Below are 15,807 nucleotides of genomic sequence, written 5' to 3' on the forward strand. Positions count from 1 at the left end.
ATTGAACGAAATTTCTCACGTGACAAACAATTTTAACAAAGACCTCACAGGAAATCTTACCCAAGTGACAAGCCAAATTCAAGAAAGTATGACAACAGGTGCGCGCGAACTCGCCAGGGATAACGAGCAGTTGAAAGGCCATATGATAACGCGGAATGAGAACCTTTCGAGCAGCCTAAACACACTGGAGGAAAAAGTGAACAATGAGTTGACGACCGCAACAAGACAGAGCTATGACAATTGCTCACGAATTTTAGGATCAATCCATGAAATAAAAGTTCAAACACTGAATAATAGCGAGACACTGGACCGCATTCAGACATTGTTTTGATCCGATGAACTATAAAGAGAGCAGACGATCTTCGATACCAAAGGAGTGAAATCGATCAAGAAAATGCGCTGAAGAAAGGCTAGGCTGCGTGCCACAGCGACCAGATGTACCTGTGTGGCTACTGCATGTCACCTAGAGTGGAACTCATTAACGATAGTGTATCAGTGCACGTGCATGTGGGGATGCGCTTGCAGAAGGGTGACAACGACGACGCTGTTGAGTGGCCATTAGAGCCCCAAATAAGGCTCGGGGTCATACACCCACAAGAATGTGTGGCAAGATTGTTGAAAATAATCCACACCATGAATATGAAAAGGTACAAAAGCCTACAACATCAAGCACCCTAGGGTGTATTTTCGTTCATCCGTCGTTTATTCTTCGCGCTCTCAGGAACTACGGCTTCGTGTTCGAGGACCAGCTTCGGATAATGTGGGAAGTTATGCCGTGAGCCTCGCTGGCAGAAGGCGTCGGATAGCAGCCATTCGTTTCCTCTGGCATTGCTTTAAGAGGCTTATTACTGCTTAGCCTATCCAGCTTGGACAAGTTCGTCCGTACATTTTGATTCTTTCGAGAACTGCATCTAGTAGGCTTCTTTTCTTTTATTAGAATCTAATATAAAAAAAACTGCATAAATTGCAAGAAAACACATGACCCGCTGTCCTTAGTAGAGAGCCTTTGTCTCGACTATTTTTTGAGCTATTTTTTTCTACTTCATGTGGTTGACTGGATAACAAGACTTCTGTAATTAACCCTGTGTCCGCCACACCGCAAAAAAAACAACAAAATCTTTCTGAGAAATGGTAGCGAAAGTGAGTGAGAAGGATAGACGATGCGTAACGAAAAAAAAACTGCGTGAGTGCTTCAGAACACGGCCTCTATTTTGGAATATCAAGCGGAGGAAATTTGTTCACAGCAAACAGTAAGTCTACATTATGTTCATTCTTTACTTTCTGGCGTTCTGAGTGGCATGTATTTCCGTGTCTGTATCGGGGAGCGCAACGCAGCAGGCGGTAACCTGCCGCTGGTAACCACATCGGTCGTGAAGAAAGTAAATAAAACCGTTGAGTTGACGAAACAAAAATGACCTAGCCAAAAGCCCGAGCCAGCAATTCGCTTTTCAAGCGAAAAGATCAGCAAAAACGCTGGGAGGACTCCGAGACGAACCGCGAGAGTGCCGAGCCGCCACCGGACAAGGCTTCTCGAATTGAATGAGCGATGGTTGTGTATTCCTGGCAGCCTGTGTGGCGGGCGACACTGCCGAAGTCGAGTGTCTGCTCGCTGCCGGCGCCGACATGAACAAGAAGAACGTCGACGGGCTCAAAGCACTGCACCAGGCGTGCATCGACGACAACATCGCGATGGCGGGGTTCCTCGTTGAGTGCGGCTGCGACCTCAACCTCGGTGACAACGAGGGCTGAGAGCCTCTCCACGCTACGACTTCCTGCGGCTTTTTCAGCGTGGCCACGTACCTGATCGAGCATGCGGCCGACGTATCGCGGGTGAACAACGATGGCGACCTTCCCATCGACATTGCTGAGTCAGAGGAGATGGAAGAGCTGCTGCAGGCTGAAGTAGATAGGGTCAATGGGGATTGCGAGGCAACGTCAAACGATGAAGAGGCGCTGATGCTGGAGGATGCCAAGCAGATGCTGAAGAACAACCGGGTGCCAGACAAGGTGCACCCCAAGACTGGTGCCACCTCGCTGCACGTGGCGGCCGCGAAGGGCTACGTCAAGATCATGAGTGTGCTGATCCAGACTGGGGTGGACCTGAACTCCCAGGACGTGGACGGTTAGACGGCCCTGCACGCTGCCGCCCACTGGGGCCAGAAGGCGGCGTGCCACAACCTCTGTGAGAACTGGGCCAATATGGCGCTGCCCAGCTGCGCGGGCCACACTTGCTTCGACCTGGCTGACCCCGAGGTGCTCCCGTCCTTGAGGAGCTCCACAAGAAGCAGGATAGCATGCAGAAGGAGCGTCCCGAAATCCAGGAGGTCCTGGAGAGGAAAACACAGTGGCCTCCGCCCTTCAAGCGCCAGACATCAGTCATGCAGAAGACTGGCCGACAAAAACAGCATCGTGGTAAAAGACACCTCAGCCGAGCTCACCGCAATCAAAACAGATATACAAATCAAGCAGAAAAACCACGGGCCAGGCAAGCAGAATTATCAGCACGTGAAACGCAACACCCTCAAACAGCCACCAGTGCTGGTTCGGGGGGCCTTGCCGTGTTGTAGCGGGGTCTCGAGCACCTCGAGGTGTGCGACCACTTCATTCATGGTGTGCTGCAACTGCACCACGGATACTGCCAGCTGCTCACTCACTTCAAGGCAAGCTAAGACCTGCCGCTGCCACCACCACCACGGCCCATGCCTCCCATTGCACCACCAGGTAGTCGCCCAGATGGCCGTGGTGGCCAAGCGGGACCCCATTCGGCTCCTCCGTCTGTCTCCCTTCGGCGGTGAGATCGCGGCAAGTGACTCCCTCCCCCGGGTCCCGACTTGGGCAGGGTGATTGGTGCTCCCCGGTGGGGGTTGCATCCCACCACCTCGCACATAGGCCAGCTCCTCATTATGGCGGTTGGCCCCATCGGGGTAGAAGACCCAGAGCTGGCTCTAACCATTCCACACTAGGACGCGATCGGAGCCACTCAGCAAGGCCTCGTTGAAGGCACTGGCCATCATGCCCAAAGCCTTTTCCTTCCGAGGCTCGGGAGATCCACTCTCATCCTCATCCCCCATGTCATCATAGGTGTCTGAACTCTCATCCTCCTCATTCTCAAAGTCCGATCTGCGGCCATTCATTCCTTCTTCAGCTGCCATCCGTTCTGATTTCTCTACATTCTGCTTTTTGTCTGCTTTAGCATACACTGCCTTTTCTTGTTCGACAGTTTCAATTGTCTCTATATCATTTTGGGACTCCAGATAGCCGTTCACTTTGGCTTGCGGCAATGCGGCAGCCGTCTGAGGCGCTGCGGAATTAAACAAGGGACCTGGCAGATCCACAAACTTGGCCACTTGGTCAGTGTACGACATAGCCTCAACAGTCTTCACCAGTTCTTCAACGTATTTCTTCATAGCCCCCTTCTTCGACATGTCACCAAGCTTCATCCAAGCATCCTATTTCGCATTTCACACGATGTCCCAAAATCTTGGCTTGGAAACTTTGCATTCTCCTTTTAATCAGCAAGTCGCTTGTTTTTTGCTGCGGATAAAATGTCTAGAACATCTCGAAACATACAGAATGTTTCGCACTTGGACCGAAGCTGTGCTTCCAAGCGACAGGCGATGGAACATACTCGTGCAAATGCTCCCTTGAGAGGGAAGGCAATGGCAAACGTGAAGGCACGAGGTCGAAGCCAGCGATGACCATGTACCGGCCAGGCATGGGGCTTCCCCAGAAGAAGAACGAAAGCTACAATGCGGATGCTTCCCCAGTGGTTACCATCACCAAGGGACAGCACTATCCTCTGCCTACCCTCAAGGGCCTCTCCCTGAAGAGCAGTGCCAATGGGAAATGAGCAGGCAGTCATGTGCAAATCATCCTGATCCGCTTGTTTACATGCCGAGCTATGTCAAACCATCATCAGGGCGTCCACTTCCTCTGATGGGCGACGTGAACCAGCTGTGGTGGACTTGAGGGGTTCTCCGTCTTCGGCGATGCCCTTTCCCACCGAAAGCGAGAAAACTGTGGCCATTGAAGTGGCAGATAACAATGCTGAAAACAGTTAAAACAAAACACAGCCTTCCCCTGAACCAGGATGGAAGCAGAGACACCCTAAGAAGGTAGAAATGAAAGCCCAGGAAAATTGCACGGAGCACATCAGGGAGAGGCTCGAGTCCTGAGATGAATAGGCCTGCTTTGAAGCAGGACGTCGTCATTCACTAACCTTGTGATCTTTGTGGGGACAGCGGCACATTGAATGCACTGAAGGGCAACGAAATGGAGTCTGACAGGTCTTTTTCCAGGGGTGTGAAACGGGGTAGGGGAAATGGCAGGAGGAGCGGCCCCTTTGCAGTGACTCGGGGCCAAGAGAACACGATCTCCAGGATACCTTCAAACAAATCACGGAAGGCCACAGCGAGAGCCCGCCATGACTGCAGGCCGACCAAGACGAAAATCGTCACTTTATCTAAGGAGCAGCTTTTCAGAGAGTGCAACAAGACAGAGTATCTCTGTTGATGCAGATTAAATTTAACAGGACGTGTGTCGAGAAGATATGAAAAAGAAAATGAAAAAGAGGAGAAGTAAGCCAAGGGAAGAAGAAAAACCAGCAAGCGGTATGAAAATGTGATCTCGGCCGACCAAAGGTTCTGCGCCGAGCGGAAAATAAAAAAACTCCCTGTGGAAGTCCGCCTTCTACCAGAGAATCGAGACGTTCCGTCGTGTCATGGACGAGTGCCCCTACTTTCGGGAAGAGGCCAAGATACAGCTTCTCAACCTGGTTGATGAAGGCACCGTCTTCTACGAGAATCTCCTGTACAAGTTCGAGGAGACGCATGGTTATAGCCTGAACCAGTTCTTTGACCCCGAAATGCATGGCTTGCTGGGGACGGGGTCCTCTCCCTCGTTAGGTGGGACAGGTGCCGCTGGCGGCCGATCCCTCTCAGACTCAGTCAGGCTGGTGCTCATCTCTGTGGAGAAGATCTACATCTGCCTTGGGGACCTGGTACGATACCGGGAGCAGGCTGTGGGTACCACCAACTAAGACAAGGCACGCAACTGTTACCTGAAGGCTCAGCAGATAGCTCCCAAGAATGGCCGTCCATGTAACCAGCTTGCCATTCTTGCGCTTTATGTGAGGCGGAAGCTTGACGCCGTTTAATACTACATGCGGAGCCTTGCGGTGAGCAATCGTTTCCTGACGGCAAGGGAGGGCCTGCTTGCCCTCTTCGACGATGCCAGGAAAACGTATGAGCACCTGGAGTGAAAGCGACTGGAAGAAGAGGGCACGAATCAGCAGTGAGTCCTCGAAAGCCCATGGGATGAGGAACGGCTCAAAATATGGATTCGATCCGCCGGATCCCGTTCACACCGGAGCAGCTGTCGCCATACGGACCAAGCTTCATGGGAACTGGAGCAGCTTGTGAAGCTTTCCACCATCGATCTTAATTAAAGGTACACCTCGAGTTTCCTGCATGTTCACGGGAAGCTCTTCCCCAGGGTTGGCATGGAGACGTTCCCCGAAACTGGTCGGCGAATGCTGATGGAGTTCCAGTGCCTGCTCCAGAGGACGCCTGCGGCCATCACCCACACCAGGCATCTGCAGTTGCTCGCCATCAATATGTTCACTGTGGCCAACACTTAAAGTGTGCAGCCTGGACCCTGACTGCCAGTCGCTGCTCCAAGAACGGAGCCTACAGGTGGCGCTCGCCCACGTAGCCATTATGCTAGAGAGGGTCACACAGCTGCTGCAGCAGAGTTCCTCCTCTTCCTCGTCTACTTCCACGCCGGAGTCCTCTTCCACAGGGGTCTCCCTGTCGGATGACCCGGCCGACCTGCTGCCCTCCCTCAAGGTGTGGACCGACTGGATGTCCGGTCAGAAGCGACTCTGGGTGCCCCCGCCCTCACCTAGCGAGCACAACACCAGTGTAAAAGGAAATATCCGGACAACCTTCGCAGACCTGTTGACAGTTCTGCTTAAGTTGAACTTGAACGACGTGACATTTTACAAGGACCCTGCGGAAGATCGTGAGCTGGTGACGCTACCTGAAGATGCCACTCTATCCAGCTTCGTGCCCCTGCTCGGCGCCCCTCAGGAGGCATTCTACGTCCAGGTGCCTTGCAATCGGGAACGGGCCCGCAGCTACCTACGCATAGGCCGCATCCAGTTCTTTGGAGACTACCTGTGTGGCATCTCCAACCATACCTGGAGTTCAATGTTGAGCGCAAGCGCTTCGTCTCACTGATCACAGCCTCTGACACCGAGTCTGAGTCGAAGAAAGAGGTCACCTACGATTCCTCAGATGAGGAGCTCGAGCTGGGCGACTCCTTGGACGACCAGACGGCCCCGTTCACGTCCAGCGAGGAGGAGCAAGAGATCCATAAGCTCTGGACCAAGAAGGAGCAGCTCCGTCCGGCCAAACAGCACGAGCGCCATCACGCGTGCATCCGAGCTGTGCTTCAGGAGCATCAGAGCAAGCAGGCATTTATTCTGAAGATCCGGCCGCGGTACCTCATCCCGGACACAAACTCCTTCATCGACCACCTGCCGCTCGTGAAGAAGCTGGTCGCCGACGGACGCTTTTACGTCTACGTGTCCATCGTCGTTTTAAATGAGTTGCACGGCCTGGCACGAGGTGGCGCTCGCCCGGCACAGGATGCGCAGACCACTGCGAGAATGTGAGCTCGAACGCCAGGGCTACCATCGCCTATCTGGAGGAGGGGTTCGGACAGCGTGAGCCAAAGCTAACGACCATTATCATCCGAGGATCTGTCCTGGACACTATCAACTTCCACTGTGAGGATCTCGGCGACTACAAGGGGACCAACGACGAGCAAAGTTTGACCTGCTGCCAGCTGCAATGCAGAGACCGGGGCAATCAAGCATTGCCCAGAGAACCTGATGCACCTTTGAAGCTGTATCTCGAGACAGTTTTCATCACAGAAGACCGGAACCTGTGCATAAAGGCCCTCACACACAATGTCCCTGTGCGGGACTTGCCAGCCTTTCTTCGTTGGGCCGACATCTCGTGACCACCAGGGTCAGAAGCTTCGCGTGCGAGTGAGAAGTACGTTGGCGAGAGCAGAAACTGCTCCAGCTATAGCAGCAGCTGTACAAAACGATCTCCCTTGCCCTGGATAAGGGCTGTTTTTGTATAAACGTAGCAGCAGGTGCACCCCTCCCAGCCGTGCTAGCACATGCTAGCACCCGAAAGCACACCGCCACCACGACCACCACCACACTTCAGGAGGGGGAGAGCACCGCTTTTGATTTTGCTAGGGTGTCTTGAAAAGAACAAGAAGCAGCAACGGCCATCCGTTTGAGCAGGAACGGGGTGTACTACTAGCCCAGAGAATTGGGAGGGGCGAGGTGTTTCATGAAGCACAAACAACGGCATGAGCATGCCTCTGCTGGCAGCAGAAAAGCAGCATCACATATTCATTTCGTTTTTTTTCTGTCTCCTTCCTCAGTTTTATTGTAATTTTTTTCCTCTACTGCTGACCTAGAACGAAAGCCAACCCTGTTGCTAGTTTCTTTTTTTTACTCGTGAATAAAAAATCTTGAGGGAAAACCATCAGGTTCATTTTTTACAAGCTCTTTTTGGAAGCACTTTGTGTGGTGCTGAAGTACAGGGGGGATGGATATAGTAAGTTCACCTCGCACTCGTGGAAGTGTCTTCTTGCAGCAAGTACGATAAGGCGAATGGTACGTCAGTAGTGCTTAAAATTCATTTTTTGCCCGATGCAAGCGTCTGGCGAGAGAATTGTTGCTCGAGCAGCACAATCACTGCGCATGAGTATACAAGAGGTATGACGTTTATGTGGACAGACAGACAGACAGACAGACAGACAGACAGAAAAACTTTATTCAGCAAGTGAGTTTCAGACCCAGCTGGGTCCCTGGGCCACTGCGCGGTCCCGCACTGCATCAAGTAGGTCATGCCGGGACATGACGTCGGCTGCCCGAGTCACCGCAGCAAGCTGCGATGTCGGGTCTGAAGACATAAGCAGGACCTCCCAGTCCTCCCAGCTCGAGATGGCGTGCTGTCCCCGCGGGGGAGGGTCAGCATGGGAGCCGAAAAGGATATGGGAGAGTGTGGCGTGGGGGTCAACACATAGGGAGCATGCAGGGGATGTGCCGCAATAGTGGGATAAAAGCTGAGGGGATGACAGAGAGCGGGTCTGGAGGCGTCTGAAGAGGATCTGTTGGGAGTGCGTAAGAGAGGAGTGGGGAGGAGGGTAAGTCCGACGGTCCAAACGGGGTATTTGCGTGAGCTCCGCAAAGGTGTGCGCCCGCTCCCCCGAGAATCCTAGATCGAGACTGTCCTGAGCCCGGCAAATCAGACCTCGGGCCAATTTATCGGCAGCCTCGTTTCCAGGGTTCCGAGAGTGAGCCGGCACCCACTGAAGCTCTACCCTGCGCGGTAAATTTTGGGTAGGGGTGTTCAACAATTGCCAGGAAGGGGCGTGAATCCTGCCCCTGGCAAAGATGGACAGAGCGGTTTTGGAGTCGCTGAAGATGTATTGGGCGTCCGAATGTGCAAGGGCTAGGGCGATGGAGGTCTCCTCTGCCTCCTCAGGCGTAGATCCCGAGGGAAGACGGTGAGTTAGGGGGTGAGGCAAGGTTGGATTGTAGGCAACTGCTACCGCTTCATGCGCTGTACATGCGGCATCTACGCAAACGGCATCGTGGGCTTGCCCATAGTACTTATGGAGGGCATTAGCGCGAGCTACGCGGCGAGGGATTTGATATTAGGGATCGACGTTTCGAGGAAGGGGTTTCACAACGAGAGGTGTATTGATGTGTCGAGGGATGGGTATAACGGTTGACGGGTTAGCGGGTATGTTGATGCAAAGGGAGAGTATACGACGGCCAGTGGCGCTCGTGGCAAGTCTAAGGTACTGTGTCTGAAGGTGCGCGTCAACTAGTTCCTGAATGGTGTTATGCATGCCTAGTGCAAGAAGTTTGGATGTGCTAGTGCTATGAGGTAGGTGTAGGGCTGTCTTAGTCGCAAGGCGGATCATTGCGTTCACGCGTTCGGTTTCCGTGCGGTTCAATTTGAGATATGGGGTTGCGTATAGAATGCGGCTAAGCGTAAATGCGTGCACTACTTTCATGTTGTCCGCTTCGTCTAAACCCTTGCTAAGGGAGGACACTCGGCGTAGAAGGTGCAACACGGATTGCGTGGAGGCCTTGAGCCTTTTAAGGGTATGTTCATTTCGTCCAGAACCCTGCAAGTGGAGGCCAAGGAGGCGGAGGGCGGGTGTGATGGGGATAGGGGATCCTTTTAAATTGATTTGGATGGGCGAGTTAGCGCTAGATTTTGGCCTAATTAGGAAGAGCGCGGACTTAGATGGGGAACATTCGAGCCCGATGGATGACGCGTGAGAGGAGATGGTGTCTACTGATAACTGAAGAGTTCCCTCAATTTCCCCGTCAGAGCCATGAGTGGTCCATGTGGCAATATCATCAGCGTACAGGGTATGCTTTAGGTGTGGGATTAGAGCCAGTTTGTGAGCTAGGGGATGAGAGCAACGTTAAAGAAAAGGGGAGAACGGACCGCCCCTTGAGAGGTTCCGAGCTCTCCGAGTGTGTAAGGGAATGTGGTAATCTGATCTATGTGCAGGGAGGCAGTGCGGCCCGAGATAAAAAAGCCATTGGTGAGGATGCCTCTAGATTGAGGTCTACTCTTTCCCCTGGTGAGCTGTTATAATATCTAGGTTTGTTGTGCAGCGAAAGGAGCATGCTGGAGTACGTTTTTGCTGTTATTTTTCTTGAACACGGTAAGAGAATGATTGTGTCGGAAACTAGGGCATGATAATAAGTTCCAAGAGCAGTAGATTGTCAAAGCAGTTCACTTCGGTGCAAAAGTGCTTCGTTGAGCGAAGGCGCACAGTCTTTCCTTTCTCTCTTTCTCTGTTCACTACGAAGTTCAGAATTCTTCTTGCACAGAACCACATTTACACTCGCACGTTTCCTACGATATGCACCCTGTACATCACGTTTGCCTGTGGCAGTAAATTTATAGCATACCGGGAATTAATGCAGCTTAGCCCTAGATGCATCATTTGGTTTTCTGCCTTTGGTGGCTAACTGCTCCTTATTCAGCTGTCCAATTTTCGTTTCAGTAAATTTGTTGTCAGGGACCTTTAATGCAGCATATTTGCTTTTATCAATGTAAAGACCTCGGCGGCTACTGGTAGCCGTGGCTACCACAAGGCACGCTGTGTGCACAATATAAGATTGTCGTGCCCATAATACTCTTTATTATAATTTCCCTCTTTGCGGCTCTGTGGCGCGCCCCAAGTATGCACAATAGCAAGATTCTCATTCGGCATTTTAATTTGGCGCCACGACGTTTCCTTTTCGTCCGCTTCACGATAAGTGGCGCTAGGCGTCTTTTTGCTGCATATTTCCTATTACCTGCTTTTTCTTGATTTTTGGGGCAGGAATTATGTCTTTTTGTGCATTAATGAGGAATAAATTCCCCTCTACATCATTTAAACTCATGTTGCCTATCTTTACCGCACACGCGCGCTCTCCAGCCATGATAAATGGTAATGATAGGCCGTGACACTGTTTGAATTTTGGCGCATTTCGCCTTCACTCCAGTACAATTAGGTGGCGCTGGGCACACTTCTCGTTTTTATTTTCCTTTTTTTCCTCCTGTACGTGCATTCTGCCACTGTAATGGCGTTATTTTTGCTTAAACGGGGACTACTGTATTCGTTTCACTTTAGGAATACATTTCATTCTAGCATGTCGTCCTGGGCGTGCTTGCAGCTGCTCAATTGTGCCCTCTGGGGCTTGTCATGGTGCATTTGTACTTCTGCCTAGTGCAGACAGATGGCAATACAGGTTAATCCTATTCAATAACATAGCTAGAGCTTTTCTTTCACATTTCTGCTTCGGCTCACTGCCCCCTCTCTGTGGGCCTGTCTCATAGCCATTTGTTTTTGGCTCTCTGCTGCTCTCTTTTATTTATTTATTGATTCAAATACGCCAAAGGCCCTCCGGGGAGGGTATTACTTAGGGTGAACACACGATGCACTTTGACAACACTTTTCTCGAAACAGAAATGAGAGAGAAAAAAACAAAAAATACGGACACCATTTTGAAGTACAGGAAAAAACAACAATAGCAACAACATTATAGCGAAACAGAAAAGCGTACAAATTTAAACAGCTGGGATTAAGAATACAAAAACAACGCAGAAAGAAGAAACGAATGGAAAAGAAACATGTGGAAGAAGGCAGTGGTATTCGAGGGAGCACAAAAGAAGGATTACTAACTCTATAAATGTAAACTAGTGCACAGGGACGTCAGATACTAATGTGGGTATGCAGCATTTTGAGAAATATTCTGGGTGAATCTCTGTAACAATATCCCATGGTAGGTTATAATAATAATAATAATAATAATAATAATTGGTTTTGGGGGAAAGGAAATGGCGCAGTATCTGTCTCATATATCGTTGGACACCTGAACCGCGCCGTAAGGGAAGGAATAAAGGAGGAAGTGAAAGAAGAAAGGAAGAATGAGGTCCCGTAGTGGAGGGCTCCGGAATAATTTCGACCACCTGGGGATCTTTAACGTGCACTGACATCGCACAGCACATGGGCGCCTTAGCGTTTTTCTTCCATAAAAACGTATACTGTTCTAGGTATGAATGATTTCGCGTATTGTGATGACTGACAGGCTGGGCGATGACCTAGTAAAGATGATCATGGCGAGGGTAGATGAGTCAAGGAGATAGGCGAGCGTGTCTTCGTCGTAGGGATAGCGGATCTAATTCGGCCCCATTTTTTAGAGATGTAACACTGGTATAAGGAGAATAGCCCGAAAAAAATGAAGCGAACAGCACGGCCTTGCAGGGATTCATTGTTACGTATGATGTAATCCTGGCTCGGGTTTCAGATTGCAAATGCATATTCAATTTTTGGTATAATTAAGGTGATGTATGAGAGCTTTATTAAGTGTGAAAATGCTTGCCTTAGTTTGTGTTTCATGATACCGAGTGAGCGATTAGCAGTTTTAACTGTAACGTTAATGTGATGATGCAATGTTAGATCCGTTTGAAAATTTACTCCTAAGTATCTGTATGTGGTAGTAAGCTCGACAATATTGTTATCTATAAAATATGAGGTTAAAATGCGGAAAGAGGAACGTGTAAATGACATGCACTGTGTTTTGGTACGATTTAGTGTTTTTTTGCCAGTCAGAACACCACGTATTAATCGCGTTTAGGTCTGATTGCAACGCTTCTTTGTCGGTTTCAGTAGTAATTTTACGGTAAATAACACAGCCACCGGCGAACTGTCTTACAGGGACGAGATGCAGTTACGCAAATCAATATATATTATAAAAAGCAATGGACTAAGACGCTCTATGGAGGAACGCCGGACGTGACTGGAATAAATGAATAATTCTATGGTTTATATTTGTGAACTTTGTTCGGAATGACAAAAAATCTTTTATCCACTTGTGTGTTAATGTTAAGATGTTTTAGTTTCGTTAGTAGCCTGTGGTCAGGAACGTGGTCAAAAGCTTTAGAAAAATGAAGGGATATGGCATCCACCTGGCTGCCGATATCAGTACAGGATAGCAAGTCATTAGTAAATCCCGCTAACTGCCCATCGCATGAATATCCTTTGCGAAAGCCGTGCTGGCATTTCAAGATTGTGTTATGTTCTTCTAGGTATGTTATGATTTACGAGCGTATGATGTGCTCCAGTAGTTTACAGACGGTACCACCTGGCTCGACTGGCTTGGCGCTGAAGGGGAAGAAGAACAGCGGCTTCTGGTCGCCCAGGCGGTCGACATGCTCGGCCTATAAATTATGGTCGAATAAAAGTCTTTACTACTACTACTACTACTAGCTAATGAAATGGGTCGGTAGTAGGATATGTGCGATCGGCTGCTTTAAAAATTGGTATGACATTGGCTGTGCGCCAATCACAAGGACTCCGGCTGGATGACAATGACTGTGCGCGTAAGATTACCGAAATGTTTTGTGTTACATAGCAAGTACGCGCATTGCGCGCGCCGTGCTTGCCTGGAACAGGGACGGACAATCCAGATAGAAAAGCCTTTATTTGTCACTCTCAGCCAGATTATATAGCGTGACCGGTCGAGGGTGAGGGGAGGAAGGAAAGAGGGAAAGCGTGACAGACATGCGCTTGGCGTTCGCCACAGTGATAAGGCAGAACATTTACATTTCTCTTTAGGAATAAAGTCGCTGTATTGCCTTTTTTTTTACGCGTGGAACGTTGAAGTGACAGCGGTATGCATGGTGGCTGCGCCGATGCAGTTTCTTCCTGCTACTGCCTCGTCGGATGGCCTTTTGGTCTTGCTGTGCTGACGAATTCGTCGGTGATGGAACCACTGGAGGTGGGGTACCTGCTCGAGGTATCGCCCGCTCCAATCCTTTGTCCTGCGAGACCGGCGACAGTGTCTCTGCTTCAACAGCGTTGTCTTCCGCTGGGTCGTGATCCAGCGCACTTGGGGGAGTTGTGTGTCGAACACGCACCTGGTCAACGTGACGCCTGACCGGTCCGGCTGGTGTCTGTACGGTGACCATTCTTGACCCTCCAGTAGACGTGACTGTTCCATGGAGCAATTTTTCTCCTACGCCAAATTAACCTGCATCACTGCAGCTCTAGGTAGAGGTGGTTACCATTCATCTGGCTCCGAGACGAAATCTCTAACAATGGGAGGGAAACACGTGTCCAGACGAGACCGGAGACGATAACCAAGAAGCGCCTCTGAAGGAGACTTACATTCATTAAGGCTGCGAACTGGGCGACTTGGTACTGATTCTTATTTGAACAGCGCAATAAAGCAACGGGACACAACGAAGAACGGACACCACAACTCCGAGGCTATAGTTGGCTTTCTAAAGTCCAATAACCTGGTAAGGTGTGATGCTTTCAACATTGATGTGCGAGACCTATATTATTCTCTACCGCATGATGAGCTCATGAAAAGTGTTAAATTGTGCATGACTGATCACAACAATGAAACTGTTTTTATTGCTAGATGTGGTGTGTTCCTTGAAAGCTTCTTAGAGATTCTGTCTTTTTACCACCGTTCAACTTCATTGAATGGAAAGGGAAGTCGTTTGTGCAGAATGATAGAGTGTGCATAGGATCTAAAGTAGCACCTGTGTTAGCCAATATGTTCCTTGCCAGGGTAGACAGATCCATAGACACTAGATGTGAAGGGTTGGTTCTGAGGATCTTTCGGTATGTTGATGATTATATTGTTTTGTTAAGAAGGGGAACATGACACGTAGGCTGGTAGATGTACTGAAGGTTTTCAAGGAATGCGCTAATGGCCTAACTTTTATGACTGAACTTCCTCAAGAAGAGGTACTTCAATTTCTGGATTTGAGACTGTTCTTTGAAGAGCGTCATGTATGTTGAGAGTACTCCTCTCGCTCTACCAAGTCTTGCCTAAGTTACCAATCAGGCCATACAAAATTGGTAAAAAATGGCATTGTTTTTTCTAGCCTGAAATCTGTCCTGTACAAGTTATGTCTTCAAAGAATCAACGAAAGGATTTTGCGTCAAGTTGGCCGATTAAAATCTAGCTGTTATTCTTCTCATGTGATATCCAGGGAATTCGATAAGCTTCTTGGATGGATCAAGAGAGGGTATGAGTCAAAAGAAGTTTGTGGTGGTGACTTACACACATGGTGTGGGGCATGGTTTAAATAATGTTCCGGCAAGATACAATGTTCATGTGGTTTTTTCAGCGCCAAGAAAATTTAGAGGTGCGTGCAGGCAGGTGGAAGAGAAGGCTAAGCCAACAACCGCGAAGAAAAATAGTGGGGGCAGTCAGACCAATCATAAGAGCCCTTTTCTGCCCTGTAATATCGGGGTTGTCTCCAGAATACCGTGTACTTGCGGGGTGACTTATATTGGCCAGACTGGACGTTGCGTTAACGCTTGTGTAAGTGAGCACCACAGGTCCTGAGATAATGGGTAATTTTGTAACCTTGCCCATCACTGGAGAGAAGGTACTTGCACCCCTCTGTTTTTAACACCGTCATCCTAGGTAAACATAATGACAGCCTAACGCGAGATATTTTGGAGGCTTTTAAAATCCGCTTGGAATCAGATAGTTGCATTAGTGATCCTTCTCTCACACTAACTGATAAAAAGATGATGTTCTTATCCGGCCAAGATGTGTAGCTTTGCACTCGTACCGTTTGTCACCGTTGTGGGCTTGATGATTAGCTTTTGTGCTGTTTTTTTTTTGTTTTTCCCTCTCGTTTGTGTTTGGTGTACTTGTATTTAGGATGCCTTAGACGTGAATAAATATCTTGTTGCTAGTCAGCGCTTGTGGTGTTCGTTCTTTGTTGTGTTCCGTTGTTTTATTGCGCTCTTCAAATATGAAGGAGACTTGCCCGAGCTGTTAGGCGTCCTTCTGTAATTAAAAAGCAGTCTGGAAATGTGGGTATCTAATCTTCCGGTCCCCCATCTTCTTAAGGCCATCCGTTTTCGTTCTGACTGCTCTTTCAACCATACCATCAGACTGTGGGTGAAACACAGCCGTTCGATGATGCGTTATATTATTTTCTTTCATGAAGGTAGCTAAATATTGACTGATTAACTTAGTTCAGTTGTCAGAGACCGCTGTCCTTGGAATGCCAAACATGCTAAATATCTCGTGCAAACAATTAACTGAAAGCTGTAGCAATAGTTTGCATCATAGAGACTGCCTCAATCCATTTCCTGTGCGCATCCACTACAACGAGAATCATACTTACCCCAAATGGCCCTGCGAAATAAACATGTATCCTGGATCAC

At 49.3% G+C, this 15,807-nt stretch overlaps 3 pseudogenes; 2 read left to right on the forward strand and 1 right to left on the reverse strand.

Annotated features, from left to right (window-relative positions):
• Positions 1–1,411: 1,411 nt before the first annotated feature.
• Positions 1,412–2,439, forward strand: LOC144108237 (protein phosphatase 1 regulatory subunit 12A-like; annotated as a pseudogene).
• Positions 2,440–2,460: 21 nt separating this feature from the next.
• Positions 2,461–3,862, reverse strand: LOC144129586 (uncharacterized; annotated as a pseudogene).
• Positions 3,863–3,891: 29 nt separating this feature from the next.
• LOC144129596 (telomerase-binding protein EST1A-like) lies at positions 3,892–7,026 on the forward strand (annotated as a pseudogene).
• The last annotated feature ends 8,781 nt before the right edge of the window (positions 7,027–15,807 follow it).

The sequence above is a fragment of the Amblyomma americanum genome, chromosome 1 (assembly GCF_052857255.1).
Source record: "Amblyomma americanum isolate KBUSLIRL-KWMA chromosome 1, ASM5285725v1, whole genome shotgun sequence".
In the NCBI taxonomy this organism is placed as follows: Eukaryota; Metazoa; Arthropoda; class Arachnida; order Ixodida; family Ixodidae; genus Amblyomma; species Amblyomma americanum.